Source organism: Leptodactylus fuscus, chromosome 3 (genome assembly GCF_031893055.1).
Source record: "Leptodactylus fuscus isolate aLepFus1 chromosome 3, aLepFus1.hap2, whole genome shotgun sequence".
Classification (NCBI taxonomy): domain Eukaryota; kingdom Metazoa; phylum Chordata; class Amphibia; order Anura; family Leptodactylidae; genus Leptodactylus; species Leptodactylus fuscus.
In genome coordinates this window covers 160,401,024-160,419,867 of record NC_134267.1, presented here as the reverse complement: position 1 = coordinate 160,419,867, position 18,844 = coordinate 160,401,024, and positions in this window count along the sequence as shown.

The window sequence follows — 18,844 nt, the reverse complement described above, 5'->3', positions numbered from 1 at the left end:
GAATTGAAATCAGAAATTACAATGTAAATGGACATATTATAAACATATAATGTATGAAATGGAATATATAGATATCTCCCCCCAGCCCTCAGTCACGTGCCTCTGCACCTTCCCAGGCTTTTTCTAAATCTATTTAGCAACATGACAGGCAACACGCTGTGTATACACTTCTGAACGCCGAACACTAAAGATCTGATGAACCAAAGGACCCCAAAACACTTTATCTTAAATAAATCACGTTGTTGTTACATCAGCGTACCAGCATTTCATTCCACCGAAAGGAGCGTGCAACCGATTCCTTCATTTTGAGGGTATATCTCTCAGAATAAGTTGGATTTATACCGTTAGACCCAAGAGTTATAAGCCGAAGATGCTGCCCTACAAATTTGGTGACTAATACCTGATTACATATCATTTACCAACCATCCACTCCTGCATCCATCTGGACTTTCCAGGGTTGCATGGCACTCATCAGTAAACAAGACTGTTTTAGTCTTCATGTGTGTCTGGGCTCACTGCAACCAATTCTGCTTGTGAGTACTGTTTAGGGGTGGCTGAGTAGTAGGTTTATGCACAACTGCAAGCCACTGGAGGATCCTACGCCTTAAGGATCATGGGACTCCAGAGTCACCAGCAGCTTCAAATACCTGTTTGCTGCTTTGTAATGGTATTTTAGGAGCTGCTCTCTTAATATTATGAATTTGTCTGTCTTAAACCTTTCTTATTATACCTTTCTTTATTATGACAGGGACAATTAAAATCCCTGCTGCAGCAATTGTAAGACAACAGGATTTGGGAGACAGTGGTCACGATCCATTTCTCCTGGCCGCTGTTATAATGAAAGGGCTGGGATGCCGTTGTCTGGGCTGGTGATGACTGCAGTCCGGGTTTGGATTGTGGTTTGCCAGTTGAATATTAATAGTATTAACACATGCAACATAGTATATTGAAAATGGACATTGATTTTGGCCAGAAAGCAAGCAGACAACATAGGGGAAAACAATTTTCTCGCTTCCTCCATGGTTGCTTTATCCTAATCCATTTTGAATAGAAATAGACTATATGGCAGGGCTTGTTTAATGTTGTAACTTTTTCATGCACTTTTTCTTCCATCAGAAAAGTAAAAAAACATGGAAGAAAGCTTCTGTAATGTTTTTTTACATTGCAGGGAATGCAGGCAGATGCCAGATGGCGGGTGCTTCATCTGCATCAGTTGCACTATTGCCATTAATGTCCATTGCTCTCATCCTATAATAGACGAGAGCAACAAACATTAATAATAGTAGTGTGAATCTACTCTAAGACATAGATACTGGAAAAGACAAGTCAGGCAGAAAAGATCTCACAGATGTGCTGTATTTAGGTATGGTGCCAAGAATTATAGTGGCATTGAATATTTGACATATTGCATGGGGTTGGGTGATCAGGAGCTGAACAACAGTAGTCTCAAAGCTACAGAGCTCCTGTCTGCTGAAAAATATGAAAAGTTCATTAGATAGATGGATATAAAATATGTAGAGTTTATGTATCCAACTACATATAAAGATATATTGTATGCATTTGAATTCTGCTTAAAAGACTTCCTACTTATACAATGAGCTCTTTATACAATTTAAGAGTATTCCAAAATGTAATGATACTATTATTAAATGACGTCTTTATTGTTTACTAGAGGGAGGACCCGGCTTCGCACGGGTATATTACATTTTATGTTTGTGTAGTGGCCCCATAAGAATTGTCCAATTTTGCACTGATGTATTTTGTATGTGGTTTGTGTGTATGTCCATAAGCATCATGTGATTATGTGTATCTCCTTTTGAATGTCAGTGAAAAACCTGTGATTAGTTGTTATGGATATCTGGAGTAAAGCTGTATCTAATCCTTCCGCGTGTAGTACTGTGTTTAGATGCAAGTATCTAATCCTTGTTGGTGTGGTACTTTGTGCAGATGCACATAACTAATCCTCCCCTGTGTGGTATTGTGTGAAGAGGTGCGTATCTAATCCTACGGCATGTGGAACTGTGTGTAGACGTGGGTATCTAATCCTACGGCATGTGGTACTGTGTGCAGACACGCGTATCTAATCATACGGCATGTGGTACTGTGTGTAGACGCGCGTATCTAATCCTACGGCATGTGGTACTGTGTGCAGACGCGTGTATCTAATCCTATGGCGTGTACAACTGTGTGAAGACACGTGTATCTAATCCTCCCCTGTGTGGTATTGTGTGAAGAGGCGCGTATCTAATCTTACGGCGTGTGGAACTGTGTGTAGACGCGCTTATCCAATCCCCCGGCATGTGGTACTGTGTGTAGACGCGCGTATCTAATCCTCCCCCGTGTGGTACTGTGTGCAGACGCGCGTATCTAATCCTATGGTATGTGGTACTGTGTGTAGACGCGCAAATCTAATTCTCCCCCGTGTGATACTGTGTGCTGAGACGTGTATCTAATTCTCTGGCTTGTGGTACTGTGTGCAGACGCGTGTATCTAATCCTATGGCGTGTACAACTGTGTGAAGACACGTGTATCTAATCCTCCCCTGTGTGGTATTGTGTGAAGAGGCGCGTATCTAATCTTACGGCGTGTGGAACTGTGTGTAGACGCGTTTATCCAATCCCCCGGCATGTGGTACTGTGTGTAGACGCGCGTATCTAATCCTCCCCCGTTTGGTACTGTGTGCAGACGCGCGTATCTAATCCTATGGTATGTGGTACTGTGTGTAGACGCGCAAATCTAATTCTCCCCCGTGTGATACTGTGTGCTGAGACGTGTATCTAATTCTCTGGCTTGTGGTACTGTGTGCAGACACGTGTATCTAATCCTATGGCGTGTACAACTGTGTGCAGACGCGCGTATCTAATCCTTTGGAATGCGGAACTGTGTGTAGACGCGTGTATCTAATCCTAAGGCATGTGGAACGGTGTGCAGACACACGTATCAAATCCTTCAGTGTGTGGAACTGTGTTCAGAAGTGTGTATTTAATCCTCTGGTGTGTGGGACTGTGTGCAGACCCGTGTATCTAATTCTATGGCATGTGGTACTGTGTGCAGACGCGTGTATCTAATCCTATGGCGTATACAACTGTGTGAAGACACGTGTATCTAATCCTCCCCTGTGTGGTATTGTGTGAAGAGGCGCGTATCTAATCCTACGGCGTGTGGAACTGTGTGTAGACGCGCGTATCCAATCCCCCGGCATGTGGTACTGTGTGCAGACGCGTGTATCTAATCCTATGGCATGTGGTACTGTGTGTAGACGCGCGTATCTAATCCTCCCCCGTGTGGTACTGTGTGCAGACGCGTGTATCTAATCCTCTGCAGTGTGGAACTGTGTGTAGACGCGTGTATCTAATCCTATGGCTTGTGGTACTCTGTGCAGACGCGTGTATCTAATCCTATGGCGTGTACAAATGTGTGCAGACGCGTGTATCTAATCCTCTGGAGTGTGGGCCTGTGTGTAGACACCTGTATCTAATCCTTCGGCATGTGGAACCATGTGCAGATGCACGTATCTAATCCTTCAGTGTGTGGAACTGTGTGCAGAAGTGCGTATTTAATCCTCTGGTGTGTGGGACTGTGTGCAGACCCGTGTATCTAATCCTGTGGCGTGTGATACTGTGTGCTGATCTGTGTATCTAATCCTCTGATGCGTGTATCTCAGTTTGGATATCAGTGTTGTATTGTGCATGTGGAGTGACCGTGTGTATTGCAGTTGGAATATGAGTGAAAGTCTTGCAGGTTTGTATTGGCTAAGGGGGGGGCACTGTGTTTGGAATGCTGTATCTCAGCAACGGTACGTCCGAGTGAGTTGGAGTCTCGTCTTAAACCTTCCCGGATATCTGAAGTATCTCTGTACTAAATTTGGTGAAGATCGGTCCAGCCGTTTGGTTCGCATTAGAGCACAGACAGACAGAAATTCATTTTTATAATATAGGGAGATTTGCAGGTGATGAAAATCTGTCCTGCCATTAACACACATGTGTATGGCTTGTTACAGTTGTAGCACACCTATCAGAGTTCTTGTAGTTTGACCACATTACATTCATTCCATTGAAAGAAATCATAAAGGCTACCATGAAATGAGAGCAAGTAGCAATCTCTAAATATATGATGGAGTTATACATCATTTATCCTTCTCTATCTAAGAGCAAGCACTGTATAATGGAGGAAACAAAGCTTACACTAGGTTCACACCTGCGTTCGGGTCTCCGTTCTGTGCTTTCCGTCTTCTACATGCAAGAAGACGGAAAGCACAGACCGGGTCTGGCCGTGAGCGGCGGTGAGCGTTTTATGCTCTCTGCCGCGAAACAGTTTTATTTTTAATCCGGACACAGAGTACTGCATGTCCGACTCTGTGTCCGGATTAAAAAACCTGGTTCTGCGGCGGAGAGCATAAAACGCTCACCACCGCTCACGGCCGGACAGCTTTCTCACCCATTCAAATAAATGGGTGAGAAAGAATCCTGCAGGCTTCCGTCTCCTGCTCAGTTTTATGCAGGAAACAGAAACCTGCAGAACGGACTCCTGGGCGCAGATGTGAACGAGCCCTTAGTTCTGTGATCTATAAGTAAAAAGCAAAATAAATGAGAGAAAGCTAGTCATAATTAGAGATGAGCGAGTAGTGTTCGATCGAGTAGGTATTCAATCAAATACTACGGTATACAAAATATTCGTACTCGATCGAATACTACTAGCTATTCGCTGTAAAGATTCAATTCAGAACCAGCATTGATTGGCTGAATGCTATAGAGTGTATAGCATTCGGCAAATCGACGCTGGTTCTGCAGCAGGCTCGTCCTTGCTAGGAGCAGGCAGCTTGTTGTTACGAAGGAGCTGACTTTTTCTCATAGGAATGAATTGACCAGCGTTAATTGGCCAGTGTACAGCATTCGGACAATTAACACTGGTTCTGCTGGAGGCTTGTCTGTGAGGAGGCGGAGTCTAAGATCGGACCAAAGCAGTCTCCATTGTGGTCCAATCTTAGACTCCGCCTCCTCACAGATGATCCTCCGGCAGAACCAGTGTTGATTGGCCAAATGCTGTACACTGGCCAATCAACGCTGGCCAATTCATTTCTATGAGAAAAAGTAAGCTCCCTCGTAACAGCTCTCTTCTAACTAGCAAGGATGAGCCTACTGCAGAACCAGCGTTGATTTTCCGCAGGCTCGTCTTTGCTAGTTGGGAGAGCTGTCAGCTTGCTGTTACGAGGGAGCTTACTTTTTATCAGCGCAACTACAAGTGCTGTGCCGTTAAAGCGCAAGGACCCCATAGACTATAATGGGGTCTGTGCACTTTAACTGCACAGCGCTCCTCCTAAACACTCTCCTCCTGCTATTCGTGGACTTGGTGACTCTTCTTTAGTCGAATAGTGGTTTCCCCTGAAACAAGCATTTTTTTCTCATTGACTATAATGGGATTCGATATTCGATCGAGTAGTCGAATATTGAGGCTCTACTCGAAACGAATATCGAATCTCAAATATTTCAATGTTTGCTCATCTCTAGTCATAATGCTTTCACCCACAAAAGCGAATTCAGAGCCTTCTGTATACACTGACACATTGATACAGGGAAAGCTGCCAATTATTATGTGTGGGCAGGGTCAGCAGAACTCACTGTATTTCCTAAAAGTCCTGCCGGGATATACTTTTTGCTTTTCACTCAGAAATCATGATCCAAATCATACAAGCCTATATTTCACAGAGCCCAGCCTGTACATTTCAGTGTGGTCTCTACGTCACACATTGTAAGAAAGATTTCTGTACTTCTGATTAGTTGCTGATGGAATGTTAAACAGCAAATAGATTTCATATTTGTGATCAGATTTCTTTCTTCAGTGTTTGGGATCTTTTTAGCTGCATCAAAACCAGTATTTGTAGTTCAGTGTCCTTGGACCTCTGGTACAATAATGACTTGGGTTTTCTCAGCTATTTTTTTGTCATTTTAGTCTTATTCCTCTCAGAGTTACATAGTAATTGATAGAGGGGGACAGAATTCACACCTCTAGCCTCAGGGAGAAAAGTAAAATGTGTTGCAGCCATAATGGGGATATTAACAGCGTAAAAACTAACAGGACACCCTGTATGAAGGTGAAAGGGAGCCTTCACATGATGTAACGCTGTACTCATTCTGATTGTAAAAACACGTTCAGAATGAGCACGTAAAAAGCACCTCCCACTGACTTGAATGGGAGCCGGCATACGTGCGCTCCCCATTGAAATCAATGGGAGGCTTGTTTCCCTATGCTTTCAATGTATTACCCGCATAATACATTGAAAGCATAGGGAAAAAAGCCTCCCATTGATTTCAATGGGGAGCGCGTGTATGCCGGCTCCCATTCAAGTCAATGGGAGCTGCTTTTTATGCGCTCTTTCTGAACGTGTTTTTACAATCAGAATGAGCGCAGCGTTACATCGTGTGAAGGCTCCCTTATATAGCAAAATGCAGATTTTACTTTCGTTTTCTACACCTTGGCCTGTATGAAAAAAGGAAAAACAATGTTTATCCAGAAAACAATAATTCTGGATAAGTAGCAATTAAGTAAATATAGAAATTTGAGATACTGACAGCAATTTGATTTTCAGATTATAGGTACCAATAGATGCCACTTTTTCTAAATCTTTCTATGGTATAAACATTGACAGGACCGAATGACCAAGAGCTGACATTTCTCAAATATGACAGCTCATTTCAACGCAGTCTAGAACAAGGTTAAAGGTTACTAAAGCATATTATAGCTACAGTGCTCTGTAAAGTCTTGGCAGCTATTTTGCCCCAAACTCTCACTGATATATTTCATAGCAAACATGGCCCGGAGGTGGAGGCTCTACTTTTAGCTCCTAGGAATAATGAACCTTTACAAACAATCTTGTACTGTACTGTAGATTGGTTATTTCTTTCCAGAATTCCTATTTTATAACTCAGTTACTATGACAACGCATTTTATTAGCTTTAACATTCTGTTGTTTACGTAAAAATCTGCTGTAAGTGTACATGACAAACACTGTTTTCACTTGACAGATTTCCTCCTAGAAACTTTGCCAAAGAAGATCAATATGCTTCATGCAAGTGTGCTTAATCTTGGCAAAGGTGTCCATCTGAAAGTTTTTATGTCATTAGATTGGTATCTTGTAGCCATATTATTTCTGTAATTCTTCGGTTTCCACACATCTATTCAAAATGGAAAAAATATAAATAATTCATATAGGAGCAAGCAAAAACAATTACATGTTTAAAATGGTAATACAGAATATTTACAATAGATATTTATGCAAAAATCCATCACCCCCAAAGCCCCATAATAGCAGCTCCTCCTATGATCCCCATGTCATCGCTAACTTTTTAAAATAACCTTATTCCAACTTCTGTCCCCTATGTTAATTGTAAACATCATTGCAAGTAGTAGTTTTGGTGACTACATGTCTTTTGATGTTGTGCTTAGGCAACATATAGGAAGATATCTGCAGGTCTTAATTCTGAGACATAGTCAAATAGCAACAGATGACAACACAATAATACATCAGTTAAGCAGATTTGTGGTTGTCATTCAATGTATTCTTTGGTTGTTTCTATGCAAGCCCATACCTATACTTTACAGCAGGAATATGAGACTGTATGCTCATTAGTGAAAGTTCACACAAAAACATGGTAATGATAAAGCAGAAATACCTTGGAACTGCCAAAAGTTCCAAGGAACAAGGCCAGGAATTGCACTCCTCACAGACACATTGGGTACAACATTAGTAGGAGTACAAAACAGTTTTATTCAAGATCTCCTATCATCCCCAACCTATTGGTCGGAGTGTATACCTCCAACACTGAGAGAGTCGGAGATTATTGTGGTCATTCCAAGTGAAAGTATTCGTTCCAGGAACGCGGTCCTTCTGTATATTTTACCCTTGGAACTTTACACGGTAGAGATAAAGATTAGAGATGAGCGAACAGTGTTCTATCGAACTCATGTTCAATCGGATATTAGGCTGTTCGGCATGTTCGAATCGAATCGAACACCGCGTGGTAAAGTGCGCCATTACTCGATTCCCCTCCCACCTTCCCTGGCGCCTTTTTTGCTCCAATAACAGCGCAGGGTAGGTGGGACAGGAACTACGACACCGGTGACGTTGAAAAAAGTAGGCAAAACCCATTGGCTGCCGAAAACATGTGACCTCTAATTTAAAAGAACAGCGACGCCCAGCTTCGCGTCATTCTGAGCTTGCAATTCACCGGGGACGGAGGTTTCCGTCCAGCTAGCTAGGGCTTAGATTCTGGGTAGGCAGGGACAGGCTAGGATAGGAAGGAGAAGACAACCAACAGCTCTTATAAGAGCTAAATTCCAGGGAGAAGCTTGTCAGTGTAACGTGGCACTGACGGGCTCAATCGCTGCAACCCAGCTTTCCCCAGATCCTGAATGGAATACACTGACAGTGTATTCCCGTATACCCGATATATACCCCCGATACCCGTTCCAACGGTGTGCCCCCCCACCTTCACCCCAGAAATACCCTGCAAGTCCCCTAGCAATAGAATTGGGGCTATATACACCCACAATTTTTGCTACTGCCATATAGTGCCATTGTCTCACTGGGAATTCAAAGAATATATTGGGCTTACATATAACTTCAATTCCAGGGAGAAGCTTGTCAGTGTAACTTGGCACTGACGGGCTCAATCGCCGCAACCCAGCTTTCCCAGGATCCTGAATGGAATACATTGACAGTGTATTCCCGTATACCCGGTATATACCCCCGATACCCGTTCCAACGGTGTGCCCCCCCACCTTCACCCCAGAAATACACTGCAAGTCCCCTAGCAATAGAATTGGGGCTATATACACCCACTATTTTTGCTACTGCCATATAGTGCCATTGTCTGACTGGGAATTCAAAGAATATATTGGGGTTACGTGCACCCACAATTTTTGCTACTGGTATATAGTGCCATTGTCTGACTGGGAATTCAAAGAATATATTGGGGTTACAAATACCCTCATTTCTTGCTACTGGTATATAGTGCCAGTTTCTGACTGGTAATTCAAAGAATATATTGGGGTTACGTGCACCCACAATTTTTGCTACTGGTATATAGTGCCATTGTCTGACTGGGAATTCAAAGAATATATTGGGGTTATAAATACCCTCATTTCTTGCTACTGGTATATAGTGCCATTGTCTGACTGGGAATTCAAAGAATATATTGGGGTTACAAATACCCTCATTTCTTGCTACTGGTATATAGTGCCATTGTCTGACTGGGAATTCAAAGAATATATTGGGGTTACAAATACCCTCATTTCTTGCTACTGGTATATAGTGCCATTGTCTGACTGGGAATTCAAAGAATATATTGGGGTTATTAATACCCTCATTTCTTGTTACTGCCATATAGTGCCAGTTTCTGACTGGTAATTCAAAGAATATATTGGGGTTATAAATACCCTCATTTCTTGCTACTGCCATATAGTGCCAGTTTTGGACTGGTAATTCAAAGAATATATTGGGGTTACAAATACCCTCATTTCTTGCTACTGCCATATAGTGCCAGTTTCTGACTGGTAATTCAAAGAATATATTGGGGTTATAAATACCCTCATTTCTTGCTACTGGTATATAGTGTCATTGTCTGACTGGGAATTCAAAGAATATATTGGGGTTACGTGCACCCACAATTTTTGCTACTGGTATATAGTGCCAATTTCTAACTGGGAATTCAAAATGCGCAAGGCTCCCGGAAAGGGACATGGACGAGGCCGTGGGCAAGGTCGGGGGAATGGTTCTGGGGAGCAAGGTAGCAGTGAAGCCACAGGGCGTCCCGTGCCTACTCCTGTGGGGCAGCAAGCATTGCGCCACTCCTCAGTGCCAGGGTTGCTTGCCACATTAACTAAACTGCAGGGTACAAACCTTAGTAGGCCCGAGAACCAGGAACAGGTCTTGCAATGGCTGTCAGAGAACGCTTACAGCACATTGTCCAGCAGCCAGTCAGACTCTGCCTCCTCTCCTCCTATTACCCAACAGTCTTGTCCTCCTTCCTCCCAAAATTCCCAAGCTTCACAGAACAATAACCCCAACTGTCCCTGCTCCCCAGAGCTGTTCTCCGCTCCTTTCATTGTCCCTCAACCTGCCTCTCCACGTCACGATTCCACGAACCTAACAGAGGAGCAACTGTGTCCAGATGCTCAAACACTAGAGTCTCCTCCATCTCCGTTCGATTTGGTGGTGGATGACCAGCAACCCACCCTCATAGACGATGATGTGACGCAGTTGCCGTCAGGGCATCCAGTTGACCTGCGCATTGTGCGGGAGGAGGAGATGAGACAGGAGTTGGAAGAGGAAGTGGTGGATGATGAGGACACTGACCCGACCTGGACAGGGGGGATGTCAAGCGGGGAAAGTAGTGTGGATGTTGAGGCAGGTGCAGCACCAAAAAGGGTAGCTAGAGGCAGAGGCAGAGGTCAGCAGCTTAGGCGAAGCCAGGCCACACCCGGAATCTCCCAAGATGTTCCAGTTCGTACCCAGCCCCGAAAAACTCCCACCTCGAGGGCACGTTTCTCGAAGGTGTGGAGTTTTTTCAAGGAATGCGCCGAGGACAGATATAGTGTTGTCTGCACAATTTGCCTCTCGAAATTGATTAGGGGCTCTGAGAAGAGCAACCTGTCCACCACTTCAATGCGCCGTCATTTGGAATCCAAGCACTGGAATCAGTGGCAGGCAGCAACGGCAGGACAAAGGCCGCCTGCCGTTCATGCCACTGCCACTGCCTCTGCCACTGCCTCTGCTTCTGCCACTGCCACTGCTGACTGTGCTGGCGATGCACTCCAGAGGACGAGCCAGGACACCACTTCATCTGCCTCCGCCACTTTGTTGACTTCTCCCTCATCCTCCCCTGTTCCTGTCTTATCTCCTTATCCTGCACCATCAAAGGCACTATCAGGCGCTTCTTTACAACAACCCACCATCTCTCAGACATTGGAGCGGCGGCAGAAATACACTGCTAACCACCCACACGCGCAAGCCTTGAACGCCAACATCGCTAAACTGCTGGCCCAGGAGATGTTGGCGTTCCGGCTTGTTGAAACTCCCGCCTTCCTGGACCTGATGGCAACTGTGGCACCTCGCTATGCCGTCCCTAGCCGTCACTACTTCTCCCGGTGTGCCGTCCCCGCCTTGCACCAGCACGTGTCACTCAACATCAGGCGGGCCCTTAGTTCCGCGCTTTGCACAAAGGTCCACTTGACCACCGACGCGTGGACAAGTGCATGCGGACAGGGACGCTACATTTCACTGACGGCACACTGGGTGAATGTAGTTGAGGCTGGGACTGCTTCCCAAACTGGCCCGGTGTACCTTGTCTCCCCGCCTAACATTCCTGGCAGGGACACGAGAAGAACACCCCCCTCCTCCTCCTCCTCTACCGCCTCCTCCTCCGCCACCGCCTCCTCCTCCGCCTCCTCCTCCGCTGTTAGATTGACCCCAGCTACGAGTTGGAAACGTTGCAGCACTGGCGTTGGTAGACGTCAGCAGGCTGTGCTGAAGCTGATCAGCTTGGGGGACAGACAGCACACTGCCTCCGAGGTGAGGGATGCCCTCCTCGATGAGACGGCAATATGGTTTGAGCCGCTGCACCTGGGCCCAGGCATGGTTGTTTGTGATAACGGCCGGAACCTGGTAGCAGCTCTGGAGCTTGCCGGACTCCAACATGTTCCATGCCTGGCCCACGTCTTCAACCTAGTGGTGCAACGTTTCCTAAAGAGCTACCCCAATGTTCCAGAGCTACTGGTGAAAGTGCGGCGCATGTGCGCCCACTTTCACAAGTCGACAGTAGCCGCTGCTAGCTTAAAATCTCTCCAGCAACGCCTGCATGTGCCACAACACCGGCTTTTGTGCGACGTTCCCACACGCTGGAACTCAACGTTTCAGATGTTGACTAGAGTGGTTGAGCAGCAGAGACCTTTGATGGAATACCAGCTACAAAACCCTAGGGTGCCACAAAGTCAGCTGCCTCAGTTTCACATCCATGAGTGGCCATGGATGAGAGACCTTTGTGACATCCTACGGGTCTTTGAGGAGTCCACAAGGAGGGTGAGCTCTGAGGATGCGATGGTGAGCCTTACAATCCCGCTCTTGTGTGTTCTGAGAGAATCCCTGATTGACATCAGGGATAACTCAGATCACACAGAGGAGTTAGGGATAGCATCCGATCCGTCACAGCTGGAGAGTAGGTCCACACATCTGTCCGCTTCACTGCGTTTAATGGAGGAGGAGGAGGAGGAGGAGGAGGAGGAAGAAGAGTTGTCCGATGATGTGATGGTGATACAGGAGGCTTCCGGGCAACTTCGAATCGTCCCATTGTTGCAGCGCGGATGGGTAGACATGGAGGATGAGGAGGAAATGGAGATTGAACTTTCCGGTGGGGCCAGAGGAGTCATGCCAACTAACACTGTGGCAGACATGGCTGAGTTCATGTTGGGGTGCTTTACAACCGACAAGCGTATTGTCAAAATCATGGAGGACAACCAGTACTGGATCTTTGCTATCCTTGACCCCCGGTATAAAAACAACATCTCGTCTTTTATTCCGGTAGAGGGGAGGGCCAATCGCATCAATGCTTGCAACACAGGCAATTGGTGCAGAATATGATGGAGATGTTTCCAGCATGTGACGTTGGCGGCAGGGAGGGCAGTTCCTCCAGTAGGCAACCAAGTTCTCACCGGTCCACACAAACGAGGGGCACACTGTCTAAGGTCTGGGACACCTTGATGGCACCCCCTCGCCAAAGTGCCGCCACGGAGGGTCCTAGTGTCACCAGGCGTGAGAAGTATAGGCGCATGTTGCGAGAATACCTTTCCGACCACAGCCCTGTCCTCTCCGACCCCTCTGCGCCCTACACGTATTGGGTGTCGAAGTTGGACCTGTGGCTTGAACTTGCCCTATATGCCTTGGAGGTGCTGTCCTGTCCTGCCGCCAGCGTCCTATCTGAGAGGGTGTTCAGTGCAGCCGGTGGCATCATCACTGACAAGCGCACCCGTCTGTCAGCTGAAAGTGCCGACTGGCTCACTTTGATAAAAATGAACCACCACTGGATAGAGCCTTCATTTTTGGGCCCACCTGTGTAAAGCACCCCAACATGAAACTCCATGTCTGTACTCAACCTCTCCAATTCCTCCGCATCCTCATACTCATCCACCATAAGCGTTGCACAATTCTGCTAATACTAGGCTCCCTCCACCCTGATTTCCACCAACTCTGCTGGTTAGAGGCTTCCTCCACCCTGCTTTCCCACAACTCTGCTGGTTAGAGGCTCCCTCCACCCTGCTTTCCCACAACTCTGCTGGTTAGAGGCTCCCTCCACCCTGCTTTCCCACAACTCTGCTGGTTAGAGGCTCCCTCCACCCTGCTTTCCCACAACTCTGCTGGTTAGAGGCTCCCTCCACCCTGCTTTCCCACAACTCTGCTGGTTAGAGGCTCCCTCCACCCTGATTTCCACCAACTCTGCTGGTTAGAGGCTCCCTCCACCCTGCTTTCCCACAACTCTGCTGGTTAGAGGTTCCCTCCACCCTGATTTCCACCAACTCTGCTGGTTAGAGGCTCCCTCCACCATGAATTGGTCCAAACTGGGCTGTTTAGAGGCTCCCTCCACCATGAATTGGTCCAAACTGGGGTTTTTAGAGGCTCCCTCCACCATGAATTGGTCCAAACTGGGCTGTTTAGAGGCTCCCTCCACCATGAATTGGTCCAAACTGGGGTTTTTAGAGGCTCCCTCCACCATGAATTGGTCCAAACTGGGGTTTTTAGAGGCTCCCTCCACCATGAATTTGCCCAAACTGGGCTGTTTAGAGGCTCCCTCCACCATGAATTTGCCCAAACTGGGCTGTTTAGAGGCTCCCTCCACCATGAATTGGTCCAAACTGGGGGTTTTAGAGGCTCCCTCCACCATGAATTGGTCCAAACTGGGGTTTTCAGAGGCTCCCTCCACCATGAATTTGCCCAAACTGGGCTGTTTAGAGGCTCCCTCCATCATGAATTGGTCCAAACTGGGGTTTTTAGAGGCTCCCTCCACCATGAATTGTTCCAAACTGGGGTTTTTAGAGGCTCCCTCCACCATGAATTGGTCCAAACTGGGGTTTTTAGAGGCTCCCTCCACCATGAATTTGCCCAAACTCTGCTGGTTAGAGGCTCAATCCACCCTGATTTTCAAAACAAATGTTGGTGCCAACCTCAACTTACTACAAGGGCCAAATTCACTGCTGGTGACAAGCTCTCCTCACTGCAAGTGCCAAATACACATGTTTCAAGGTGTTTTCCTACTGTCAGAGAGGTGGTATTGAGTGTGTAAAGTGTGTAGTTGTTAGGCTGTGATGTTGGGGTAATAGAGGGTCTTTGGTGTGTTAGATGCCCCCAGACATGCTTCCCCTGCTGTCCCAGTGTCATTCCAGAGGTGTTGGCATCATTTCCTGGGGTGTCATAGTGGACTTGGTGACCCTCCAGACACGGATTTGGGTTTCCCCCTTAACGAGTATCTGTTCCCCATAGACTATAATGAGGTTCGAAACCCGTTCGAAAACACGAACATTGAGCGGCTGTTCGAATCGAATTTCGAACCTCGAACATTTTAGTGTTCGCTCATCTCTAATAAAGATATTTAATTTAGATTGGAAAAAAAGAGACAGGTCATCAGACCAAACCCCTATGCTGATACTGGGGAAAACTCCAATGAGGCAGACAGTACTTAACCTATATTAGAGAAAAATGTTCCCAATTCTATATATGACACAATGAATCCCTAGATCAATGTCCCTTTCTCAGAAATCTAGTAGCCATAACTTGTCATTTTTTTAAAAAAAGGTATCCAGGCTTTCTTACACCTGTACAAAGAAACAAATATCAAAAAAGTTTGACTATCAGTTTTTTTTTCTCCCTGCTCTTATAATAAAGAATTCACATCTATGATGATAGTGAAAAAGTTTTCCCTCTAAACATCAAGGGTGCATATTGGCCATGGATACAGGTATAGGTATAGCAGTTTAAAAATGATAGTTATAGTTGGTCAGTGGCTAAAAAGTGTTTGCCGGGATTTTTTTTTTTCTTTTCATTGCCTATACTTATAGACTCATATACAGGGACTGGAGTTAACTGCTTCCAATCCTGTGATGTATACAGTGTGGGTGTCAGAAGTGGCCCTAGACAGCTGATCCATGATATAGTTGTGATAGTTGTGACCTATCCTTAAGATGAGGAAAAGAAATCCTGGACAAACCCTTTAATTCATGCTATACTGCTACAAATTCCATGTAGGGGGACAAGAAAAGCATCACGACATACCTTTTTACTGTCAGAAATTGCTGTAGAAATCCACAGAAAAAGACATTTTTATCAGTATGCAAATGAGCCTAAAGTGTACCAGAGTGTGGCGGAGAACGTTTGAATCACTGTCTAGCATTGCCTCTTATCCCTGATTGACATCTGCTGGGTGTTGATGGAGAGTAAGAGATAGAAATGAGAAAAAATACACGCCTATGTCGTTCATATTGGTTTTGACTAGCGAATTTTAAAAATACAGTGCTACTTAGTGAGCTAGTGTTCAACTAGTGTCAAGGTATTGTGACAACCTTTGCTCCCCTTTGTTTCAAATCATAACTGTACCATTTATGACATATAATTAATACAGTATAATTAATTTCAAGTACTGCTGACAGGCTTTATGACAATGACACAAAGGGTTGATTTTCTATTTCATCAACTGAGAAGGCCACCTACATAAATAATTCAGTAAATGAGAAATATCTGATTAAAGCAATAGAAAAAAAAATTTCAATAGAAGTATGATGTGATGTTGGATTACGGCTGTGCAGATAGAAAAGTCATATTGGGAAAAAAATAAATAAATATTTGTCCATCAAGCAATAGCGTCCAACTTTTATAGGACAGAAAGAGTAACAAATCTTGCAGTGCATTGCATTGTACACTTTTCTGCTAAGTACTGTACAACTCAATCTGCAACCTAAGGGAGCCTTCACACAGAGTTTACGCTCGCTTATTCTGAACGTAAAACTCGTTCAGAGAGAGCGGCGTAATAAACAGATCCCAATAACTTCAATGGGTTCTGGCATACGCGTGCTCTCCATTGAAATCAATGGGAGGCTTTTTTACCTATTGCTTTCAATGTGATGTGCGCGTATGACATTGAAAGCAATAGGTAAAAAAGCCTCCCATTGATTTCAATGGGGAGCGCACGTATGCCAGAACCCATTGAAGTTATTGGGATCTGTTTTATTACGCCGCTCACTCTGAACGAGTTTTACTTTCAGAATGAGCGAGCGTAAACTCTGTGTGCAGGCTCCCTAAGGCGAGTAGAGTTGAAGCTGGTACATACTGTACCACTCACTACCTAGGATGGTACCTGAAATCCAGGACTGTATTGCTGAATCCAGGATGGTTGCACAAATAAAATGCTTTCCTTATTTTAAGCTTCTTCCAAGTAACACTCCAGTAAAAAAATGTTTTACCTTCCCTAATCGAAAATGACCCAGTGTGTAATGTAATGTTATTAAATAACTTCATAATAAAGCTGTAAGTTATGAGCTCCCAACTAAAGCACAAATCACCTTACAGCTCAGCATCATCGGTGGGCGGTCAGAAACTCACTCTCTGACAGTATAGGGCTATGGAAGAGTACTGTCTGGGGGAGAAGGGCATTCCTCACAGCCCAGCTAGACATCTGACAATGAGTAGAGATTGGTGCAGAAACGAACAGCACCGATATCACCTGCCCCGGAGCAGAGAATGGGAAAGTATATAAGTGCGCCGTACTATTACGTCAGATGCCAGGAAGGAGTTAAGGACCTCTTAACAGCACTTTTAAATAACAAAATTACAAGTTGAACATGTTCAGTTACTGTTTAGATTGGATATTCACCTAATGGTGGACTCCAGTCAGTGGACCTTTATCAAAAGCAGTTGAGTACCACTGGTATAGTATGTAGTCATTATTGGATCAAATCAATGACTGATAATGAGCCATTAGAAAGTGAGTCCCAGTCCCTACATAGGGATATCCTTTACAGGACCTCTGTATCCAAATGAAAAGCATTGTTTTTAAAGAAAGGGCAACATGGTGGCTCAGTGGTTAGCACTACAGCCTTGCAGCGCTGGAGTCCTGGGTTGGAATCCTGCCAGGAACATCATCTACAAGGAGTTTGTATGTTCTCCCTGTGTTTGTCTGGGTTTCCTCTGGATACTCTGGTTTCCTCCCACACTCCAAAGACATACTGGTCTGGAATGTAGATTGTGAGCCCTATGTGGGACAGTGACTGACAATGTCTGTAAATCGCTCCGGAATACGATGGCGCTATAGAAATAAGCATAAAGGAATAAAGAACTGTCTGGACAGGGTCATAAAAGGGTTTGGAGTGGGAAAGCAACAACATGCTATTATATACTTGAAAGGCCATTTTCATCTTCACTATTGGGCTGCTTCTATGTTTGCGACTGGTTAAAACTTCATGTAATTATGGATAATGGGGTTTCTATTTTTATTCAAAGAAAATGCCAGCATTGTCCATTTCCTCACATGACTCTCAAAGTGTTAAACTGTGTCATTACATGAAGAGCAATATACTTAAACCGGTGGAAATACTTTGATTAAATCTGAAGCATCTCTAGGAAATAGCGAATGGAAATCCGGTCAGTGCAGTCAATCTCTGAAATATTTTCTGTCTAAAGGTCTATCCTGCTGTGATTATCTATATAAGGTACAGTGTACCAACACTCTCTTGATGCTGATTTGTGGCTTTCAAGGATTATTGAAGTCCTTCTTAGTTGATTTTTCAGTTTTCCCCACAAGCAAAAGATTTTCACATTAAATGTGGCTGTGATGAGTAAGTAGTTCTAATACTTAACACCGACCGTGATTGAGCATTATGATAAAAAGAACATCGTCCTTTTCTGCAAATTTCATTCAGACCCTAAATCATCATGACAGTTTTAGCAATTGCTCACCTTGGCCTTAAAAAATATATTTCTTAAGATGATGTGGTTAAAATAAAACCACCATTTTTTAAATGCCACATTACATTTTACGTAGTGTGGGGTCGTTTTTTTTCCATTTTACAATGAGTACATAAGGGAATAAAATCACAATATAAATCAGTATGAGTGTATGGTAAAAAAGAAGGCAAGAAGAACGAAATCTGGAACATTCATTTACAATGGATGAATGTTTGTGATAAATGATTTCTGATTTGACCATTGAGCTTACATATCTATTTTAATGCAAATTGAACTTTTTTGGAATCTTTGAATATCAACTCTACTAATATCTGCATAATAGTGTAGTATGAAGATACTAGGTAGGATCATACTTATACTCCAAAATATGTCATTGAATCAGTATATTTTCTATACTTGGAAAAAATTCTAAACACAATATACTTTCACTAGAAAATCAACTTTTTTTTAATTAAGTTTTATTTTAAACATATTTGAAAAAGTTTGAAAAAAAAATCTTTAGTAATATTATATATATATATATATATATATAATTAAAAATCCTAAATATCCTGCAGTTTTGTTTCTGACCACTAGGGCAGTTAATACATAAGTCACAGTAGGTGATTTCACAGATTCCCCCTCTGCAGAAGTCACAGAGCATGCCTAGAAAACTTTGTCTCTATGGCCCATGATCGGCCTAAACAGAGACAGGAAGTAGCAAACTATTATAGACTTGATGGCAAGACTTGGACCTGCAAGATTTTTTGAATTAAAAAATAGATAACACAAAAATTTAAAAATATGTTTAATATAAAAATGTGTTTTAAACAATAGGTCATTTCCTGGGGAGACTTTCCCTTT